At 39.6% G+C, this 8445-nt stretch overlaps 1 non-coding gene across 1 annotated transcript; it reads left to right on the plus strand.

Annotated features, from left to right (window-relative positions):
- Positions 1 to 1567: 1567 nt before the first annotated feature.
- On the plus strand, positions 1568 to 1654 carry TRNAS-GGA (transfer RNA serine (anticodon GGA)). Its single transcript has one exon. It is a non-coding gene; the product is annotated as a tRNA-Ser (tRNA).
- Positions 1655 to 8445: the final 6791 nt, after the last annotated feature.

An 8445-nucleotide genomic window follows, 5' to 3' on the forward strand; every position in this document is an offset into this window, starting at 1 on the left:
AACAAAGTTGGATATAGGTGTGCCAGTGTACAGTCACATAAACATCTATTATTCCATAAAAATATATCCAAACATTTCCAACGAAGTATTTACAGCCTAATTCAATGTTGTGTTTCTCAGAGACAACACCATTTTATAATGGTGAATACATCTTTTTTCTTTTATACATTTTTCTTATTATTTGCTTCCAAAGACCTGTGACAGTGGGGTCCTTGAAACGAAAGCACCACTTAGCAATCAATGCCCTATTCATTTCTAATAAATTCTGTATACCCAAAACACCATCAAACTTTTTTCTACTTATAGAGGAACATGAATATCTCTTTTTCTATATGAACCATGCCAGAGAAATGTCCTAGCGAGTTTCGATCTTCAATTGGAGTTCTTTGGACAGCCGGCTATAAAATAAGTTTATGAAGATGAGGTCTATTTCAAGTAACCTGTAATGGAAAATATTTACACTTAAAGTTCTAAAACTGCATTGAAGGCAAATGGCTTCCAAGCTAGTGACTCGTATGGATCATTTAGCTCAGCTGTCTCCTTTTGAGGGCCAAGAAGACTACTTGGTGAGGAAGGAATTTTCTAGAAACTCATACTTTGAATGGATCACGCGGACTATAACTCAGACACTGACTTTCTGGAGGTAGCTAAACTCGCCATGGAATAAGGTTATTCATCTTATAGCGACATTCCTACATCAAAGATGAGGGAAGGGGCTAAAACGTTCTTAATCCACTCCCCGAACAAAATAAAAGGCTTCGTCCCTCAAGTTTGAGCCAAGAGCAAAAGCCGATTCCAAATTTTATATTTCCTGGCAAGTCTTTGAGAGTCCTATTACAGATCCTCTGATCTTTAGCTTGAATGGTCCTATTTTTACATAATTAGGTCTTTCTTCTAAGATCTTCTATTACGATACCAAAAAATCAAACCTATCACTCTCTAAGAATGGGTAAAAAGAATTCAAGCTAGGGGAGCCTCTCTAACTACCTATACTACACCCCCATTGATTGGAAACCCTCGGGGAAAATGATCCCATAAACAATGGAATTAAACAGTATGAAATAGCAAAAAAATAGACTAATTCGATTCTAAAAATAGATAATAGATATGGGCTTTCTGCTCAAATTGTCCTGACAAGGAGAGATATGAAATATTTGAATTAGATTGGATTTCGTAGAATACCAATGAGCCAAACTATTACTATTTCATCTAACTTGAATAACCAAGGACTGAATTTGACTATGGATTCTGATAACTCAAGAAGTTTTGATTTGGTTATGATCCAAAGAGAAAAAAAGAAAGGTTTAACAAGCCATGAGAAAATAGAGTAAAGTAACCATACGTTCTGTTTGCAGAACGTGTATATGCTATACAATCGAAATAGAAACATGGGACGATTCCAGAATTTGGAATAGATCCATGGGGATGAGAGAAGTTGTTGTTGAGAAATATGAAATTGGAAAGGAAGTCCAACTCCCTATGGAACCTGTGATCGGTTGTACCTGTACTTGCAGGGATACGAAAACTCGCTATTCACTCAGTTTCTGGTCAATAATAATATTATGTAGGAGAGATGGCCAAGTGGTTCAAGGCGTAGCATTGGAACTGCTATGTAGGCTTTTGTTTACCGAGGGTTCGAATCCCTCTCTTTCTGTTTCTGTTAATTCACCAACGTTACCGACCACAATGTATCAAATCAAATAGATTTCCGCAATAATACCTACAGCTTCCCCCAATTCGACTAGATCCCCATGAGTGGGACTCCGCCCATAACATAATTGATAGATCCAAGATGTGCTCTGGCAAGTAAAGGGGGTTCTAATATATATTGGTTGTGCTTGAAACGGTTGTAATCGAAAGGCAGTTATCAATCGATTGACTAATCCAATTCTAATATCTTGATTTCGAGAAGCAATGCATCATGAACCAATATATATATCGTCTGCTAATACATGACCAATTAGTGTTTGGACAAAAAGTTTTCCGTCATCCCATTTTGAGGACTCACAAAAATACCTTGGATAATACGACAATCTCTTCTATGCACAATAATATGTTGAACTACTTCAACAAGTCTACGAGTGAGATAGCCAGCATCCATTGTTCGTACAGCAGTATCTACAACCCCTTTTTGGGCTCCGTAGCAGGAAATTATATATTCTATCAAAGAAAATCCCTCACGTAAATTGCTTTGAATAGGTAAATCAATCATTTGTCCTTGAGGATCCACCATTAACCCTCTCATACCTACTAATTTGTGTACCTGAGTTCCTCTGGCTCCTAAAAAAGACATTAGATAGACTAGATTAGAAGGATCTGTTATTCGAAAATTCAAATTCATTTCTTGTTTCAAATATTCACTTGTAGCATACCATATCTCAACGGATTGGCGTAATTTTTCTACCGCGTGTACAGCTCCATAATAATAGTGTTTCTCCAAAAGAAAACTCTGTTGTTCCGCGTCTTGGACTAACCATCCTTTAGAGGGTATTGTTAAAAGATCCTCGATTCCTAAAGAAATCGATGTAGTAGTGGCTTGATGGAAGCCCAGAGTCTTTATTTGATCCAGTATATGGGATGTATATCCCATTCTAAAATGATCTATTAATCTACATATAAGCCGTTTCATAGCAGTTCCTTCTATCTCTTTATTATGAAAGACCAGGTTGGCCCGTTATGCCATACATAAGTGCCCCCTTTTTGGCTGAGTAGGATTAGACAATTGCTGAGTAGGATTCAACAATGGGCCTGAGTCAGTGATTCGAAAACTTAATTTACTCCCTTTCCTCAATCTCAATCTGGATTTGTGCGGCAAAAAAGATGGTACTAGCGAAATTGGAATGCCCCCAAAAGGGGCATCGGCGAATTTAACTTCCTTGTTTAGATAGTGTATGAATAGGCTCGACTAAATCCTTGTATGGCTTCCTCTATTTCTCTATAAAAAGAAATATGACCAAGAGTGGTTCGAATGTATATAGAACAGATTTCTTTTTTCTATTTCCCACTACTAGATAGTGGTCATCAATCTCATGATAAGTCCCAAAAGATTCATATTGAACTTCAATCGAAACTTCTCTTGACCCAACGATGCGTTGATCTAGTTTCCATCGGAGCCACAAGGGACTGTTTAAATCGATTCGTTTTTGTCTATAAGCTCCCAGTGCGTCATAGGAACTAGAAAAATGGGGTTCTTTATCTTTCTTATACTTATAATAATTGTTAATACTATAGTTTATTTTTTATTTGGAGAGTTTATGCAACTATTATATCTATTTGCACAAATACCTCGATGATTTCCAATCATTAATACATAAAGTCCGATAAGCATGTCTTGGGTTGGCACGCAAATAGGATCTCCAATAGCGGGAGATAGGAGTATGAGAAAACATAAGTAAACAGGCTTCCGCCTGAGCTTCCAAGGATAAAGGTAGGTGTTTGCACAAAAATTTGGGAAGAAGAACGCGGGAACTCAAAGCTTCCAAGATTGCGTCATCAAGGAGTTGATTGCATAAGGATCGATATCAGCTGATTCAGATGCGGTACTGGGATCGGCTCTCTTTGGATGACATCAGCAGATAACGTCAATGAGCTACGGTTGGCATCGGGAAAAATATGTTGGACTCTACAAAAAGAAAAGATTAGGGTCCAAGTTATCTTAAGTTAGGAATGTTTTCTTTTATTCCAAAGATTGTATTGAGTCGTATTTGAGTAGGATTCATGCTTAGGTTCTGGGAATAAATATTGAACCCCGGCTATTGTAAAAAATACACAATCAATCAATATCAATTACTTTTTCGGCTTCACGCCAACCCTTAGGAGTAGGAGTACTGTAGATCTCGGTGAGTTCTTCAACGAGCAGGGCTGCATCAATCCGGTCGACCTCCGGCTTGTCTGTAAGTACCGCCATGGCTTATACTCTTGTTTGTAAGGCTGCATCGGTCCGGCCAACCTCTTGCGAGCTCTAGTATAAGTTAGTTATCGATCCTTATCTAGTTCAAGTACGGCTGCATCGGTTAAGTTCGACCTCCACTGCTCGAATTAGGAGGATGACAGTGGACCCCAGGGGCCTGGATGCCTACAGGAGGGGCCGGGTGGCCCCACTTGGTAGCCTCTCACCCTTCGCTTCATTATGGAGTCCTCTCGAGTCTTTTGGAACCTTCTGGTGTCCGTTTCACTGCAGATAAGCACAATTAAACCTGACATGTAGGTCCACCTTGATGGTTTTCTGGATAAACCCTACAGAAAATACAAACTCACCAAAACTCATGGAATTTGTTAGTTTCAACCCCTGAACCTTTATTGGTGATTATATTTATGCCCTTATGCATGTTATATGGACGGTTTATAATGGTTGTTAACTACCGTCAACAAACTCCCCCAAGCTTAACCTTTGCTAGTCCATTAGCAAAGCTAAACTCAGTAAATATGGATCAGGAGTTGCGTCGATGCTTTCACTCCTCAAAAGTACACATGCGTTCAAACAAGAATTCTCCTCCAGATAAGAATTAACCAATCCGACTTTCAAACTTACTGTAGCATCCTAAAATTAGCATGTTTTTAAAATAGGCTAAAATGATTTAATTATGCATTTTTGTGAGCATGCAAATTTTGAAAAATAAAAACTTTGTTAAAATTAAAATCAAATATAAGGTCTAGCTACAAGTTTGTGCATACATGCTGCTACATATTTATTTGTGATGGTTGGGTTTGATCAAAATTTCAAAAGGATTTACATTTGGATTGAATTTGGATTTGAAAATGAAATTAAAAAGAAGGAATTCTTCCTCTCCTTCTCCTTTTTGGCCGAGCTCACCCTTGCTTCCCTACCGGCCCAGCTCCCCTTCTGTAGCAGGCGGCCCACTTCTTTTCCCTTCCTTCCCCGGTTCCCTCTCTCCTGCAGCAACCTAGTTTCACTTGGGCCGGCCCAACTAGCAGTGCTCGCGCAGCCACCCCTCTCTCCCACGCCTCTCCTGTCGTTGACTTGTGGGACCCGCTTGTCAGCATCCTCGTCGTCTTCTTCCTCACCATGTGCCCACGATGGACTCTCACCGCTGCTGAGAAAGTCCGCCACCGCCACAACTCTACCTTGCCGTGTGCCCCATGTCTCCTCGGCCTTAAATACCGATGCCCTGCACCATGCCGCCTCCATCCCGAGCCTCAGAGTGAGCTCCTATCTCATCGAGTCACCACGCCAAGCCACAACCCTAGTCGCTGTCGCCGCCGAGCCCCCTGCCATCTCCATCCACTCCAAGTCATCGAGATCCATCTTGGTGTGTTCGTCTTGATTCCCTCTTTCTCCTTATGCTCTCAGTTTGTCGAATCATGGACCATAGGCCCTTCTCTAAGAACATCGACAAGGTCAAGCCATGCCCAGGCATGGCGCCACCATGGGAGCGCTGCTCCGGCAACCCCCATCCCTCCCTTCTATCTCAGTCATCCAAATCCAAATCAACGCCCTAAATTAGAAGGTACCCTTTCGGCCGATAATTTTGGTAAAGAGACCCTGCAGTTTCACGTAATAGAACCCGCAGTCCATAGTGTGTTTCTGAAATACATTTTCTCTTTCACAAAGTGTAGAATTTCGCTGTTATATCCAAAATACGTTTTCATTTATTTACAGTATTGCCGCTATTTTCTTTAGGCCATAACTTCTCCATTTTAACTCTGATTTGACCCGTTCAAGTTGTGTTAGATTCATAATTGCATAATCTACATGTTCATCCTACTGTTGAACATGTTTTCAACTTTTGAAATTTGAGACTAGATTTAATCTATTATTTTATTAAAGGAAATCTTGTTTAATTCGTAACTTTTTCGTTATAGCTTTTATTAGAGTGCTTTTCGTGTCTATGTGATCGTAATAACATGTAGAACATCTTTAAAACCTTTTTACTTGCTATTTATTATGTTTGGTGTACTATTTTAATTTAGTTCTATTGTTTGCTTCATGTATGATTGGCTGGATGCTTATGTGGTGCTTTATGATCATGTCCAGTCGGTGAGCTTTGCGTTGGTGATATAAAAGAAGTTGGTGATCCAGAAGCAATTCATTGAGGGTTGGACTAGAAGAAGGATCTTAGTTTAAGGCAAGTATAGCATGGGATCATCCTTGTCCTATACACCTTTAATCATTTAATTCATGCTGCATGTGTCTACCTTGACTACCACTAAGGATTTCCTAGTACTTTGTTACCTTACCTTGATTCCTATGGGTTTATGCATTGGGCAGTATGATGCTAGTGCTCAAACTAAAGCCATGATCTTGTAACTTGACTAATGGTATATGCAATAAACACTAAAAGATGCTTTTTAGCAACATGGAACAAGAGGGCTATAGCATTGGGCTGTTTTTATGGTGCTCTAGATTCATCTCCCTAAGGACTTATCTATAAGCGAGCATCCATGACTTACAGTATAGCTGTGAGGGCTACATGGCTCTGGCTTTAGCTTAGTATGAGGACCTTTTCTAGCTTGTTAGAGGTTACCTTTATGGCACAAGAATGGCTTGCCAAATCGGGTATAGTGCGGCCTCTGTCCCCATGTGTATAGGTCGCGCGTCATTGTACCATCGGGAAGGGGAGCTCTACATCTGTTTGCCGAGTGAATCTAGCAGCCCTAACTTGTTAGACGAACCTTTGAAAGACTTCATAGTGAACCCGGCCGACCTTTCTTGGTAGTGGGTCAAGAGGTTGGCCGCCTCGGGTGAAAGGGTAAATCATGACTCACAGTGAAAGTGTACAACCTCTGTAGAGTGTAAAACTGGTATATCAGTCATGCTCATGGTCACGAGCGGCCTTGGACCCTTACGGAATAGATGATGAACACTGATGATTCTGATGATAAAGATGTTCATTAATGGTTAATTGTTTATGCTATTCATTATTCATGTTTACCTGATCATGTGTTTATATGGGCTTGTGAATAAACTTGTTGCCAACCAATTGCTAAAAGATGACTCATTAAAAGCTAATTGCAGTTAAACCAGTGTCAGTCTTTTGAGCCTCATGAACCCCATGTTATATTTGTTGAGTACGACATGTACTTACGCTTGCTTTACTTTTTCAATACTTTGGAAAATCCCGGATGGGTACTAGATTGCTAGAGTTGGAGAAATTAGGCTTGTGATCAACCAGTCAGTTGTCCCTATGGAGTTGGAGTCTTCACATGAAGATCAGAGTTGTCTTGCCGCTGTTTGCTATTTAAGGTTACATCATTTATACTAAGTATGTTATATTAAGCACTGTCTTTTGATATTACCCCTTATTTGTAGCTATATATGAGATTTGACTTTCTGGGCTCACATATGGTGCATATCTGGTTTTGTTCTTAAAACCAGGTGCTATAAAGTGGTATCAAAGCAATGCTGACTGTAGGACGCAAGCCTAGTAGAAATTAGTCGATCTAAGGTTTAGAAGTTGCTACAAAAACCCTTGCTCTATGAACCTTGATATTTTCTTCTCTACCCTTGCTATTCATCTCAACCTTGGCACTTATTTTAAAGTCTTTGTTCTCATCTTCACTCCTTGATTTGATATGCTTTTAGAACTGATCCTCACCACCTTCTTGCATAATCTGAAGATGAGTCTTAGGATTGTTACCCCTAGTACAATAAGGATGATAGTATCGCAAGTTGAGTCAATGATTGAATTGTGCACCTTTAGTGCTTTGTTGAATTATCATTATGCTTCTGCTTGTTTTGAATCTTTGTAATGATTGCAATGATCTTGTTGGGTGTTCCCACAATTTCATTTAGTTCATAGGCCTAAGGTATAAGGATTAATGAAATAAATAGTCGGGTTTTGGTTATCTCCTGTTTTCTCTATCCTATCTTTTGGAGCAACCTATCTTTATCGGCTTATATCTCTGTTTTGGACTACAAAAAATCATAGAAAAATTTTGTACAATAGTAGACTTCAATATCTTTCTCTGACCACAAGAATCACCTTGATAGCTATGTTGGTTATGGAGTTCTGAAAATCACAAGACGAAGCACCTGGGCTGTCTGAAACCTGGAGTGGTTTCTGTTGTGCACTGTTTTTTACTACCTGAACTGTAGAATTTAGAAAAGTGTTCTATAAGGAAGTTGTGGAGAATTTTATAAGCTTTCCAACAATATATGTTACAACTTCATTGGATTAACAGAATGAGAGTTACAGCTGTTTTACTGCACTGTTGTTTTTCTGCTCGCGAGGAATTTCATATTTCTTGTTCTTGCCCATACACGAGAGTATCATTGGGATGTCAGAACGTCTTGATACTAGTTAGCTCATCTAGAAGAAGGTGCAAGCTACACCTTTTGTGTCCCCTAGTTGATCTTTTCTTAAGGGGGTAGCCAAAGTGAAGGTGATTTTGTAGATTCCAGCTCACACTGGGAAGGAATCCTGCCAATTCTAATCCACCGCCACCTAATCCTCCATATATAGAGCAGGCTTTGATGATGCAGAC

The sequence above is a fragment of the Miscanthus floridulus genome, chromosome 4 (assembly GCF_019320115.1).
Source record: "Miscanthus floridulus cultivar M001 chromosome 4, ASM1932011v1, whole genome shotgun sequence".
NCBI lineage: Eukaryota > Viridiplantae > Streptophyta > Magnoliopsida > Poales > Poaceae > Miscanthus > Miscanthus floridulus.